The sequence below is a fragment of the Schistocerca piceifrons genome, chromosome 8, assembly GCF_021461385.2.
Source record: "Schistocerca piceifrons isolate TAMUIC-IGC-003096 chromosome 8, iqSchPice1.1, whole genome shotgun sequence".
NCBI classification, from domain to species: domain Eukaryota; kingdom Metazoa; phylum Arthropoda; class Insecta; order Orthoptera; family Acrididae; genus Schistocerca; species Schistocerca piceifrons.
The window spans coordinates 486,099,935-486,114,756 of NC_060145.1; positions in this window are offsets into that span (position 1 = coordinate 486,099,935).

The following is a 14,822-nucleotide window of genomic DNA, read 5'->3' on the forward strand; positions in this document are numbered from 1 at the left end:
ATTGTGACAGCACTACCAACAGAGATGTCAAGTTGAGCACTGAGTTGTTTGATGGTGATCCGTCGATCATCTCGAACGAGTGTGTTCGCACGCTCCGCCATTGCAGGAGTCACAGCTGTGCACGGCCGGCCCGCACGCGGGAGATCAGACAGTCTTGCTTGACCTTGCGGCGATGATGACACACGCTTTGCCCAACGACTCACCGTGCTTTAGTCCACTGCCAGATCACCGTAGACATTCTGCAAGCGCCTATGAATATCTGAGATGCCCTGGTTTTCCGCCGAAAGAAACTCGATCACTGCCCGTTGTTTGCAACGCACATCCGTTACAGACGGCATTTTAACAGCTCCGTACAGCGCTGCCACCTGTCGGAAGTCAATGAAACTATACGAGACGAAGCGGGAATGTTTGAAAATATTCCACAAGAAATTTCCGGTTTTTTCAACCAAAATTGGCCGAGAAAAGAAAAGTGTTGCATTACTTATTGAACTGCCCTCGTATAATGATAATATGTACTGTCTAGTGAGGATAAACTGTATTCGCCAGCAACTCCGATCGTTTGATGATGGAACTTTTACGAAGCTACATTCAAATTTTGTTCGAAGTCGTCTGCATCTCAAATTATAAACATCCTAGGAACGCCGTATGCGATATCCACTCCTGAAGACTCTGGCGGATACTGCAGTACCATAACAAGTAGGCAAGAATTTATTGTTATTGGTTCATGATGACACTTTATTTCAGTATAAATTTAACGCACCTAGGTGTTTGTCTAATTATCAGAATTGTCCTACTAAATTTACTCGCAAATAATAGCATTTTGTCATTTCGATAAACATCCCGAATGATTGTCAAATAAGCGGTCACATAAAGGTAGAAAACTCATGTTTTTGAGTCCAGAAAGCTCTATGCAACACAAATTACAGATCATTTTGTCATTTTCATTGAGAAATTGCCGGCTTATTCATGTCTGGGGTAATAATAGAGGGCTATTTGCGTAGCGTATTGAAGGGTATTTGCTACTGCAAGGGAGGTCTGGTTTGTTTTCGGTTCTGATCTCGATGGAGGCAGATACACTATCAGTGAAGCAATTTTAACAAATTCTCGCGCCCCCAATACGTTTTATTGCTACCTTTATTCTGTACCAGCGCCCTGTGGATGTCAATATGAAACTCTTATAGAATTTCATACTTGTTACTGCCTACTTTTACAGCTTCTGTCAGTTATTGAATTGACTTAAGTGTGGCACTGAATGATTTTTAACTGAATTTCGTTATGAATCTTCACGCATTGCTAAGTTTGCACAGTTTCATGGTAGGTCAGCAACGGTAATCCAGTATGACGGGTCTAAATGTTGATACAGACCGTTTCGCGGCCGAATGCGCATAATATTTTGCTAATTCGTAACGATCTGGGATACTTTGTCTTACTAAAACAGTTATGTTATCTCGATAAGCTGAAATTCATTTTTATTAGTACAGGGCCTACTAATTAGCGTTTCTTCTTTCATTTATATCTTATTTTTACGTGTTGTGTTTAACACACTAATCAGCCTTAATATAGTCTTACACATGATTGAAAACAGAGTGACAAAGTTCGGATGGATTTTCAATTTCACACCGGTGCATAGTATGTTGGTAGCACATCGTCGCCTTGCCTGTTATGCTGTGTAGCAGACTTTAAAGCTGTGCAGAGCAGCATAACGAAAAGGCGAGGGGTCTCGCTCGTTTGGTCCAGTAACGCTTCTCGGACGCCTTCTCCACTAATACCGGCGTGAAATAAGGTTACATTCTGTCTCCAGCATTGTTCAATGCATGTAGAGAGTACGTTACGAGGGAGGCTCTTTGAGACTGGTATGACGACATTGTTGTAGGTGGCAGAAAAATTAACAATCGCAGGTATGGCGATGACACTCTGATAGTTGCAACAGAAGTACAACAAGTGGAAACCATCATGCGAAGGTTGGCCGAACGAAGTACAGAATACGGTCTTCAAATCAACAACACAAAGACCAACGTGGTGACTGTAGCTCGCCCTAATGACAAGATTTGACGTCACAAGAATTTCTGCTTATGAGGTCATCAGTAGCCTCAGAGTACAGTATTCGGGATTTGTTGCCATTGGCACTGCAAACAGCGACTCTGAGATCCGGGATGTATTTCGACTGCGAGAAATCCTACAACATAACTTCCTCACATGTGGAAGAACACATCCATCACTCTGTAAAGACGAAGTTCGCCCTCCTCCCTGTCGATACCTCTGCACCAGAAACTTGGACGTTGAAGACGACAAACCTTCGCAGGATTGATGCTCTGGATATGTGGTGCTATAGAAGATAACTTCGAATACCACGGACAGTACATCTACATCTACATCTACATCTACATCTATACTCCGCGAGCCACCTTACGGTGTGTGGCGGAGGGTACTTATTGTACCACTATCTGATCCCCCCTTCCCTGTTCCATTCACGAATTGTGCGTGGGAAGAACGACTGCTTGTAAGTCTCCGTATTTGCTCTAATTTCTCGGATCTTTTCGTTGTGATCATTACGCGAGATATATGTGGGCGGTAGTAATATGTTGCCCATCTCTTCCCGGAATGTGCTCTCTCGTAATTTCGATAATAAACCTCTCCGTATTGCGTAACGCCTTTCTTGAAGTGTCCGCCACTGGAGCTTGTTCAGCATCTCCGTAACGCTCTCGCGCTGACTAAATGTCCCCATGACGAATCGCGCTGCTTTTCGCTGGATCATGTCTATCTCTTCTATTAATCCAACCTGGTAAGGGTCCCATACTGATGAGCAATACTCAAGAATCGGACGAACAAGCGTTTTGTAAGCTACTTCTTTCGTCGATGAGTCACATTTTCTTAGAATTCTTCCTATGAATCTCAACCTGGCGCCTGCTTCTCCCACTATTTGTTTTATGTGATCATTCCACTTCAGATCGCTCCGGATAGTAACTCCTAAGTATTTTACGGTCGTTACCGCTTCCAATGATTTACCACCTATGGAATAATCGTACTGGAATGGATTTCTGCCCCTATGTATGCGCATTATATTACATTTATCTACGTTTAGGGAAAGCTGCCAGCTGTCGCACCATGCATTAATCCTCTGCAGGTCCTCCTGGAGTACGTACGAGTCTTCTGATGTTGCTACTTTCTTGTAGACAACCGTGTCATCTGCAAATAGCCTCACGGAGCTACCGATGTTGTCAACTAAGTCATTTATGTATATTGTAAACAATAAAGGTCCTATCACGCTTCCCTGCGGTACTCCCGAAATTACCTCTACATCTGCAGATTTTGAACCGTTAAGAATGACATGTTGTGTTCTTTCTTCTAGGAAATCCTGAATCCAATCACAAACCTGGTCCGATATTCCGGAAGCTCGTATTTTTTTCACTAAACGTAAGTGCGGAACCGTATCAAATGCCTTCCTGAAGTCCAGGAATACGGCATCAATCTGCTCGCCAGTGTCTACGGCACTGTGAATTTCTTGGGCAAATAGGGCGAGCTGAGTTTCACATGATCTCTGTTTGCGGAATCCATGTTGGTTATGATGAAGGAGATTTGTATTATCTAAGAACGTCATAATACGAGAACACAAAACATGTTCCATTATTCTACAACATGGAATTAATGAACTGACCCCGAGGCAGGTGTGTATCAAAACAAGAGAATTGACTCTTGTGGACCAAAATCTGTTGAAATAGAAGGTGTATCAAAAAGAATCACCCGATTTAGCAAGTCCATATTCTGAAACTAATAAACATATACAATGAATTTTATTTTTTAATGAACAGAAAACTCAAAACGTATTTTTCATATCTTGTGTGTATCAAAACAAGACAATTGACTCTTGTGGACCAAAATCTGTTGAAATAGAAGGTGTATCAAAAGGAATCGTCCGATTTAGCAAGTCCATATTTCTGAAACTAATAAACATATACAATGAATTTTATTTTTTAATGAACAGAAAACTCAAAAAGTATTTTTCATATCTTTTCATAGGTGTTCAATACGCGCCCCTCGAGATGCACAGCATATCTCAATGTGGTACTAAAATTGTTCCCACTCTGCAGCGAGCATGCCTGCTGTTATGCGATGTCTCAGTTCATTCGTTGTTGTTGGCAACGGAGGCACATAAACAGAGTCTTTTATAACCTCTCACAAGAAATAATCACATACTGTCAGGTCCGGTGACCTTGGAGGCTAGTAACGTAAGGCGGAATCATTTGGTCTAGTCTAGTGCGACCGATTCATCGTTCAGTAATCCTTTGGTTTAAAAATTCACACGCTCCCAGATGCCAGTGTGGCGGAGCCCCACCCTGTTGGTAAATAAAGTCGTTCTAATCACTCTGCAACTGTTGTAAAAGAAAGTTCACAAGCATATCGACATTTGTTTTTCCTGAAATATTGTTCTCGGTAAAGAAAAATGGACCGTACACCTTTTCCCGTGAAACTGCACAAAAAAGTTACATTTTGGAGAGTCCCTTTCATCTTGTACAATTTCATGAGGTTGTTCCGTACCCCATATTCTCACATTATGACGGCTCACCTTTCCATTTAAATGGAATGTTGCCTCGTCACTGAACACTAAGCGTGGAAGAAAACCGTCATCCTCTACGTTTCCAAGAATGAAATTACAGACTCCGCACGTTGTTGTTTGTTCCCTTCACGAAGAGCCTGCAGTAGCTGAATTTTGTATGGTTTCATGCAAACGCCGACGCAACACATGCCAGACGGACATCGGCGGCATGTTGTGGGGTCGAGCAGCACGGGCAACGGATTTCTGCGGATTCCTTGTGGAACTACGACGGAAGAATTCGAAGACCGTGTCAGACACTCAGGGACGGCCTGGCGATTTGCCTTTACACCAACAACCTGTTTCTCGGAATTGTTCATGCCGTCGTCTATTGCTCTGTGCTGTAGGAGGATCCACACCACACCTAGTACGAAAGTCATGCTGAACAGTTATAACTGAACCGTACTGCGCAAAACGTAGAACACAAAACGGTCTCTGTTGTCCCGACACCATTTTTACTAGAACTGAAGTGGGCGCACACTGCTGCTACCTAACGGGAACCACGTAAAACTCGAGAGTCTGCTCTTTCCAACACTACGTTGTTCACGCAGATATCTCAGATAATACTTATAAGTCTCAAATAAGATGATTCTTTTTGACACACCCTGCATTTTGGTCACATTTCCAGAAGACGAAAGACAATGGAATGAACAATCATAGAGGGAAAGGTCGACAGCCGAAGACCTAGAAGACGCGCACCATTGCAGTGGATAGACCAGACTAGGAGTCTGCCCGGGATGGGCTTGCAGCACGCAACCACTGTGCCCGAGACTGAGCTTTCTGGAAGCAGGCAGTCAAGGAGCTTACCACCTGATTCCAGAACACACTTACACAAGGTTACACCAGAGAGAACATTGTAGAAAAAAAAGAGGTGGCCCTATTATCCATTCATAATGATTGACCCCTGACTTTGAGCCCATATTCTGGTCACATCGCATTACGAACATCGACGTGTTGTACGTTGCCGGAATCTATTTTTGTTTGTTGTACAAATATTACATTTTACTGGACAGGGAGGTGGAATACGCGGTATATTTAAGAGAAAGCGTGCTTCTTAGACCATTTTTTGGCGAATACCAAATTCGAGGAGTCATAGAACTCAGACCGCAATTAGAAGAAAAATTTCCTTAGAGCAGTTTAAAAATACAACCATACTCAACTTCCCGACAAATTGTCGTTGCTTTGTCCTAATAATGGTAGGCGTAGATTGCTGCAATTCGTCTAATGGTGATACATGTTAACGAGAAGCAAAGTGTAAATGCAAACTCTGTTGTTGCCTTTCACAGCTGTTATGTGTTTATGCTCGTAAAAGTAAATGAAGCGCTAATATCACAACTTTATTTGTCTTTGCCTTGATATGCGCCGCTCTCGCGTGAGCCATGTAGCCTCTGAACAGTATTTTCATTTCTTTGTTCATTGTTACAGTGTTTACATCGCGGCTTCCTGTCGCGCTCCCATTCGTTGTTGTGTATTCGTGCGAGGCAGTGCCCGTAACATAATTAGTTGCTTTGTACTTGTATGAAACCATGCATCATTTACGGCGTTTTGAAAAGTCTGTGGTGAACAGTGCGCGTGCTAACTCTGAGGCCGAAAAACAACAGCGCAAGAGGAGTTCCGTGTTACATATAGCCTATAAAGAGATTTTCTGAACGTCTCGGTATTAATGGAAGTACAGTGAAGTGGATTTCGAGAGAATATAGAGAGAAACTTCATCTCTTGTATCGCCAAAAAAGAGTTCTGGTAGGCAGCAAAAGTTTGTATTGGTCCAGTTTACACAGGGAATCATAAGAAGAGAAATCGACGGCTTCTGTGTGGAACAACAGTTTCCATCAGTGGCAGCTGTGTTGGAAAAGTTGGTGGGTCAGAGTGGTTGGTGGGTCACATCGTCCACAAACAGCCCTTTTCAGTCTATCCCAGGCATGTGCGATAGGGTTCATGTCTGGACAACATGCTGGCCACTATAGTCGAGAGATGTCGTTATCCTGAAGGAAGTCATTCACAAAATGTGCACGATGGGGACGCGAATTGTCGTCGATGAAGACGAATGCCTCGCCAATATGCTGCCGATATGGTTCCACTATCGGTCGCAGGATGGGAGTCGCGTATCGTACAGCCGTTACGGCGTCTTCCATGACCACAAGCGTCGGCCCCATATAATGCCACCCCAAAATATCAGGGAACCTCCACCTCGCTGCACTCGCTGGACAGTGTGTCTAAGGTGTTCAGCCTGACCAGGTTGCCTCCAAACACGTCTCCGACGATTGTCTGGTTAAGGCATATCGGTGAAGAGAACGTGATGCCAATTCTGAAAGGTCCATTCGGCATGTTGTCGGTTCCGTCTGTACCGCGCTGCATGATGTAGTGGTTGCAAAGATGGACCTCGCCATGGACGTCTGGAGTGAAGCTGCACATCATGCATCCTATTGCGCACAGTTTGAGTCGTAACACGACATCCTGTGGCTGCACAAAAAGTATTATTCAATATGGTGGCGTTGCTGTCAGGCTTCCTCCAGCCATAATATGTAGATAGCGGTCATCCACTGCAGTAGTAGCCCTTGTGCCGCGGTATTGACCGTCTAGGCATGGTTGAACTTCAGACAACACGAGCCGTGTACCTCCTTCCTGGTGGAATGCCCGGAACTTATCCGCTGTCGGACACCGCCCGTGTAATAGGCGCTGTTCATGAATGGTTGTTTACATCTTTGGGCGGGTTTAGCGACATCTCTGAACAGTCATAGGGACTGTGTCTGTGATAAAATATTCACAGTCAACGTCTATCGTCAGGAGTTCTGGGAAGCGGGGTGATGCAAAACGTTTTCTGATGTGTGTACAGAAGCAACTGCCTTTTCCCTGACAGGAAGTGCTACGGGTTCCAAAAATCCTGTTAGTGGTCCAGTAGTGCTTCACCAAATGCACTGTGTCTAAAATCACCACCATCCGATATCCTTTCTTGGCATCCAGTGTGCACATCTGTAAACTGGTAACTGTTATTGTCTACCCCAGACAGTATTATACTGAATAACTGTTTTTAGTTCAAATACTTAGTAGCGCTGTTAGGTCGTCACACAATAGCTATGTGTTTCCTGTCCGTGGCACCTACACAAATAGGAAAATTCCATCTATCTTGAAAGTCTTGGACTATTGTTTTCCGTTCTCCAGCAGATGATGGCTTCTAAAAAACACCAATAAACACAAAAAATAGAAAAGCGAGATCTATTCTTGGTGTGTATGATTCAAAAGTAAATCGCGTATTTCAGATAGTGTGTAACCTATTACATTCTGTTTTATATCTGGCAATTACTAATGAAGAACAAACCGCCTTCAGTCACAAGTTGCGTTTATTTACTGCACTATCCATTTCGAGCCTTGGAGGCTCATCTTCAGGTGCTTTTTGTGTATTACAAGAGATATGTAGATGACGCACTACTCTTATCTAATGGCACTAAAGATGAACTTGAAGAACTCCTCACATCATTCAACTCACTCCACAATAAAATAAAGTTCGCAATAGAACATGAAACAAATCAATCCATAAATTTCTTAGACCTCACAATTGTGAATGAACAACAAGAACATAACTTGTACATTTACCGAATACCAACCTACACTGACATCACAATACATGAATCTTCATACCACCCGAACACACATAAGTATGCTGCATTTAGATCAATGTTGAACGGGGCACATGCATTACCTTTAAAACCCAAAGCACTAACACAAGAAATAGATACTATCAAAACAATTGCAGTAAATAATGGTTACTCTGTAAAATCAATTGATAAACTATCTAGAAAAATTCAGACCAACATCACTCACAAAAACACTGAAAAGAAAACTACCGACACAAAACAAATCTTCACAAGCATTCCATACTTAGGCACAGTATCACAAAAAATAGCTAACTTATACAAAAAAACAATAATAAAATATCTTTTTCGACAAACAGCAAACTTGGATACCACTTACCTCACACAGTGAACACAAACAAGCCAATAACACAACACAGTGGAATATATAAATTACAATGTAACAGTTGCCCTGCATTTTACATAGGAAAAACTGGAAGAACCTTCCACACACGGTATAACGAACACACCGACGCCTTTCGACTAAACCATTTTGAAAAATCTACAGTAGATAACCACAGGTATATTAATAGACACAGATTTGACGACATCCACAACAGCGTAACTGTACTTCACACAGAACCCAACAGTAAAAAACTTAATCTACTAGAACAGTTAGAAATAATGCTACACAAAGAAAAATATTCCGAAAACTAGTTGAATGAACAAACAGAGTTTAACAGCCACAATTTTTTCTACACCTTTAAAAGTTTATTTTTTCCTGAGGAATCAAATCTATAATAGTAGAAACAGCTGACAACCTACAACATGGTGCCAAATAATTATTTTAATAATACCTGTGTGCTAGTAATACTATATCATATTATCTTCTGTGAAACAAGAAAATCGATTATATTTAGAAGCAGAACATCTGTATGAACGAGAGTCTTTGGCATGTTTACGTTCTGCTACTACAATGTGCAAAAAGTGTGTGACAATGTATATATCCCAGTATGTACTGCAAAATTAAAGATGTGTATTGCGTAAACCAACTGCACAACAGAAGCAGACATCATACAATGTTAAACTGTAAGTTAATTTCATATTATTAACGCTGTTAAACTAATATCTACAATATACCATGTTGTAACACAAAAATGTAGTATCAACAGGCAAACAAATAAAAAACCTCATGTAAATCACTAAAGAGCACCTGAAGATGAGCCTCCAGGGCTCGAAATGCATAGTGCAATAAATAAACGCAACTTGTGACTGAAGGCGGTTTGTTCTTCATCTTAAGAAAGTAAAACAGTCGCGGACGAAACACTGAAAAACAATGGATAAAATTAAATGATTTATACTTTGTTTTCAAGCCCAGTTAGCGGCTGAAACTGAGCTGATGTTACAGGATGAAGGTAACTGGCGTACTGAAGAAGCCTTGGAGAAAAAACCACAGGAGAAAAGTTGAAGGTGCTCAAGCGGACGAACAACGGCAACCAGTGTCAGAAAGCAGTCGTAATAGTCAACATGCCAAACAAAAACGAAGCAACACCTTTTCAGCCTTCGGCGAAAACGTTGCCAAAAATTGTATCGGTACAATGACTACATCAGAGCAGAAGCGAAATTTACAATTAGTACTATCCTCTGTGAAGTGGATCTCTCAATGCTTCACTGTGGAAGTGGTAACTTCATCAGGTTCTAGCACGATCACAAACGAATTAGTGTATTGTAAAAATTTTCAGGACAACAACGGACATACATATACAAACATTATGAACGCTATCGTCGTAACTGAATATGATCTGCAGCAAGTATAAACACTTCAACATTTCAGCATTGTTGTCATCTTCACGCGAGTACAGTGTGTTCTTAAACAAAAGTAAAAATTGTATTCGTGTTTTAAACTTACCTTAATGAAATACTTCAGTACTTCTACGAAGCGTTGCTGTTGTGAAACTCTGGAACAGCACTGATTCGCGTGTTCTACATCTACATCTACATCGATACTCTCAAATCACATTTAAGTGCCTGGCAGAGGGTTCATTGAACCACCTTCACAATTCTCTATTATTCCAATCTCGTGTAGCGCGCGGAAAGAATGAACACCTATATCTTTCCGTACGAGCTCTGATTTCCCTTATTTTTCGTGGTGATCGTTCCGCCCTATGTAGACCGGTGTCAACAAAATATTTTCGCATTCGGAGGAGAAAGTTGGTGACTGGAATTTTGTGAGAAGATTCCGTCACAACAAAAACGCCTTTCTTTTAATGTTTTCCAGCCCAAATCCTGTATCATTTCTGTGACACTCTCTCGCATATTTCGCGATAATACAAAACGTGCTGCTTTTCTTTGAACGTTTTCGATGTACTCCGTCAATCCTATCTGGTAAGGATCCCACATCGCGCAGCAGTATTCTAAAAGAGGTCGGACAAGCATAGTGTAGGCAGTCTCCTTAGTAGGTCTGTTACATTTTTTAAGTGTCCTGCCAATAAAACGCAGCCTTTGGTTAGCGTTCCCCACAACATTTTCTATGTGTTTGTAACTGTAATTCCTAAGTATTTAGTTGAATTTACGGCTTTTAGATTAGAGTGATTTATCGTGTAACCGAAGTTTAACGAGTTCCTTTTAGCACTCATGTGAATGACCTCACACTTTTCATTATTTAGGGTCAACTACCAATTTTCGCACCATTCAGATATTTTTTCTAAATCGTTTTGCACTTTGTTTTGATCTTCTGATGACTTTATTAGTCGATAAACGACAGTGTCATCTGCAAACAACCGAAGACGGCTGCTCAGATTGTCTCCCAAATCGTTTATATAGATAAAAAACAGCAAAGGGCCCCTAACACTACCTTGGGGAACGCCTGAAATGCCTTCTGTTTTACTCGATGACTTTCCGTCAATTACGACGAACTGTGACGTCTCTGAAAGGAAATCGCAAATCCAGTCACATAACGGAGACGATATTCCATAAGCACGCAATTTTACTACGAGCCGCTTGTGTGGTACAGTGTCAAAAGCCTTCCGAAAATCCAGGAATACGGAATCGATCTGAAATCCCTTTTCAATAGCACTCAGCACTTCTGTGAATAAAGAGCTAGTTGTGTTTCACAGGAACGATGTTTCCTAAACCCATGTTGGCTGTGTGTCAATAGACCGTTTCCTTCGAGGTAATTCCTACTGTTCGAACACAATATATGTTCTAAAATCCTGCTGCATATCGACGTTAACGACATGGGCCTGTAATTTAGTGGATTACTCCTACTACCTTTCTTGAATATTGGTGTGACCTGTACAACTTTCCAGTCTTTGGGTACGGATCTTTCGTCGAGCGAACGGTTGTATATGATTGTTAAGTATGGAGCTAATGCATCAGCATACTCCGAAAGGAACCTAATTGTTATACAGTCTGGACCAGAAGACTTGTTTTTATTAAGTGACTTAAGTTGCTTCACTACTCCGAGGATATTTACTTGCACGTTACTCATGTTGGCAGCTGTTCTCGATTCGAATTCTGGAATATTTACTTCGTCTTCTTTTGTGAAGACATTTCGGAAGGCTGCGTTTAGTAACTCTGCTTTGGCAGCACTGTCTTCGATAGTATCTCCATTGTTATCGCGCAGAGAAGGCATTGAGTGTTTCTTGCTGCTAACACACTTCATATACGACCAGAATCTCTTTGGATTTTCTGCCAGGTTTAGAGACAAAGTTTCGTTGTGGAAACTGTTATAGGCGTCTGATTCGTTCCGCAGCCTACTTAAAAGAGGGCACATCCACAAATCTCGATTTCTTTCCGCTTGCTCTTCCTTCTAATACCTGAGCGGGGGAGACGCGCTCGGCTCGCTTCTGCCACCAGTATGTCTACGCGTTCGTCCGTTTTGTAGCAGCAGCGTGGCCTGCGCAACTCTTCTGGCCCGGAAACGTGATGCCGCAGTGGCCGCTATGTTGTCGTATGTATGGCTGCAATTCGTGTGGTCACTGTGGTGTCACCGCCAGACACCACACTTGCTAGGTGGTAGCCTTTAAATCGGCCGCGGTCCATTAGTATACGTCGGACCCGCGTGTCGCCACTGTCAGTGAAAACAGACCGAGCGCCACCACACGGCAGGTCTAGAGAGACGTCCTGGCACTCGCCCCAGTTGTACAGCCGACTTTGCTAGCGATGGTTCACTGGCAAATTACGCTCTCATTTGCCGAGACGATAGTTAGCATAGCCTTCAGCTACGTCATTTGCTACGACCTAGCAAGGCGCCGTATTCAATTGATATTTATTATATGAAGCATGTATCATCAAGAGAGATGTTCTACAATTGTGGATTAAAGTTAAGTATTACATCATCTACGTACTTTATTTGCAATTCTCAAGATATTGTCCTGTTCCAGACCTCACGCCAGTCAGCGTGTAATTAAACGCGTGCATTTCGGCCTCCTCTAGAAACACAGTGTTGGCTCTTCTGCCAACACTACAGTCACAGTGTTGCCCGACAACATTTTCGGGATATGTTGTTGTATTATTCAATCCAGAGGCTGGTTTGATGCAATTCTACGTGCTACCGCATCCTGTGCAAGCTTCTTCATCTCCCAGTAACTACTGCAACCTACATCCTTCCAAATCTGCTTAATGTATCCATCTCTTGGTCTCCCTCTTCTATTTTCACCCTCCACGCTACCCTTCAGTACTAATTTGCTGATCCCTTGATGCATCAGAACGTGTCCTGCCAACCGATAGTAGTAGGGCAAACTTCGTACCTGCACATTTTGTTAGTGTGGGTTGCACACATCAGGAGCAGGTATGCACTCAGGGGCAAACCCCGTTGTTGTCCTTTGATTGACAGGTACTTAACCTACTGTTCTGCTGAAAGCTTCCTTCCGTGTGATTGACAGGTTCTTAGCCTATTGTTCCCCTACCCCGACCACTCCCCCCCCCCCCCCCTCTCTACAAGAAACCACCAACCCACACCTCTCCTCCTCGCTGCTACAGGTACACATTTGATATCAATTTGATTAACTATAAATTAAATTGATCAATTAATTAACCTCTCCCCCTCTGGTAAATCCACTCCCCTCCCACCCTCCCTCCCAGAAATTGGTGGGAAAAGACTCAGCCTGTTCTTAGCTGCTGCAGAGAGGAAGGAGTGTACATTATTCATTTTGGAACAGTTTATTTAGGGATGGTTTTCACGTAGTTCATTTATTACACTGATATAAACACTCATTCTGACATGCTTAGTGTCGCACTACATAGCCTACACACCTGCAAACTACTCGTAAATCACCGAAATAATGCAGTACACTGATGTACAGACACACAAAGAATTCGTAAATTGTCAAAAGATAATGTATGTAAAATGCTCTGCAAACGAGCTCACAACTCTTAAACAGCTGAAAATAATGCAGTGCACAAACACTCATTGCACATGAAAATCGCTTTCGAACTATCGTCAACCACAATGTATAAGAGGCTCCAACACACGCGTACACATCATCGATGCCATGAGCCACAGCTGGACAGATGAATATAGGGTTGCGAGTCATTGCTCTCAGGCCAATACCACATGTAGTCAGTAGGTGGAAGTCGCGTCTATTTTTGGGTGTACAATTAGAATTCTCTGAGTGGTCTACTGATGTCAGATGTCTATGTAAATAAGAGCCAAGACACCCTCCAGATGCACACATGTTTACCATTGCCTGTGTGATGCCTCTCTACCTGTGGTCCAGTGAAGACCTAATTGCTGAGCGACTCACCACTGCAGGTGTAGATAAAAGGTTCTCTATGTTATACTGATGTCACTCTATATAAATCTGCTGCAACACTTCCCAGAATAGCACAGGGTGCATTGTTCCTAGCAATACTAACGAGACATGTGAGATGCCTGCAGCTGCACACATGTTTCCTGTGACTGACATCTACCTGCAAGTCCAGCACCATGCGAGAGATGTCTGCATAGCGGCTCACCAGCGCAGGTGCAGCTAAAGGTTCTCAGTGTTATACTGATGTCACATGTCTGTGTAAACAAAAGCCAAGTCTACCTCTTGGAAATAGTAAAGTGCTGCGGAAATAGTTAACGATCGCTTTTGTAGGAGCTTTCGTGATGTCTCAGCTTGTCTGTATGGAAATTCTTGTGCTAACAGGTGCTGTTTACGAAAATAACTCAGAATAGCACCGATTGCATTCTTCCTGATGGTCTTAACGAGGCATCCCATCCATCACGTGTAACAATTACTGAAAAAAGCGATGTCTTGCTTTCAACAAATGTCTCATAAAAAGTAAATGTTCTTTCCACTATGTGGAGGCTCCAATGTCCCAGCACAAAGGATGTCTTCTGAATGAATGGAGCATTCTGATTGGCTCTTGCTAAATTACTGATGCTGCCAGTGTGGAAGCACTGTCCACCTCTTTCTTTCTTTCTGCAGGCGAGACTTTCAGCGCCAAAACTATTGTGTACAGACTGCCATATTGCACAGGCAGTTAAACCCTGCAAAAGTGGCCTACAGTTCGTCCAATATGAAAGACACTTGCTCAATTACACTGCTCTGCCACTGAGAACGGAAGATTGAATATTAGAGAGTGAAATCGATCTCCAACCTGGCAATATATCACTGCGTACCATGTCGATGTAGTAAACATACAATTCGTATCCTGTACCTTACAAACTCGCC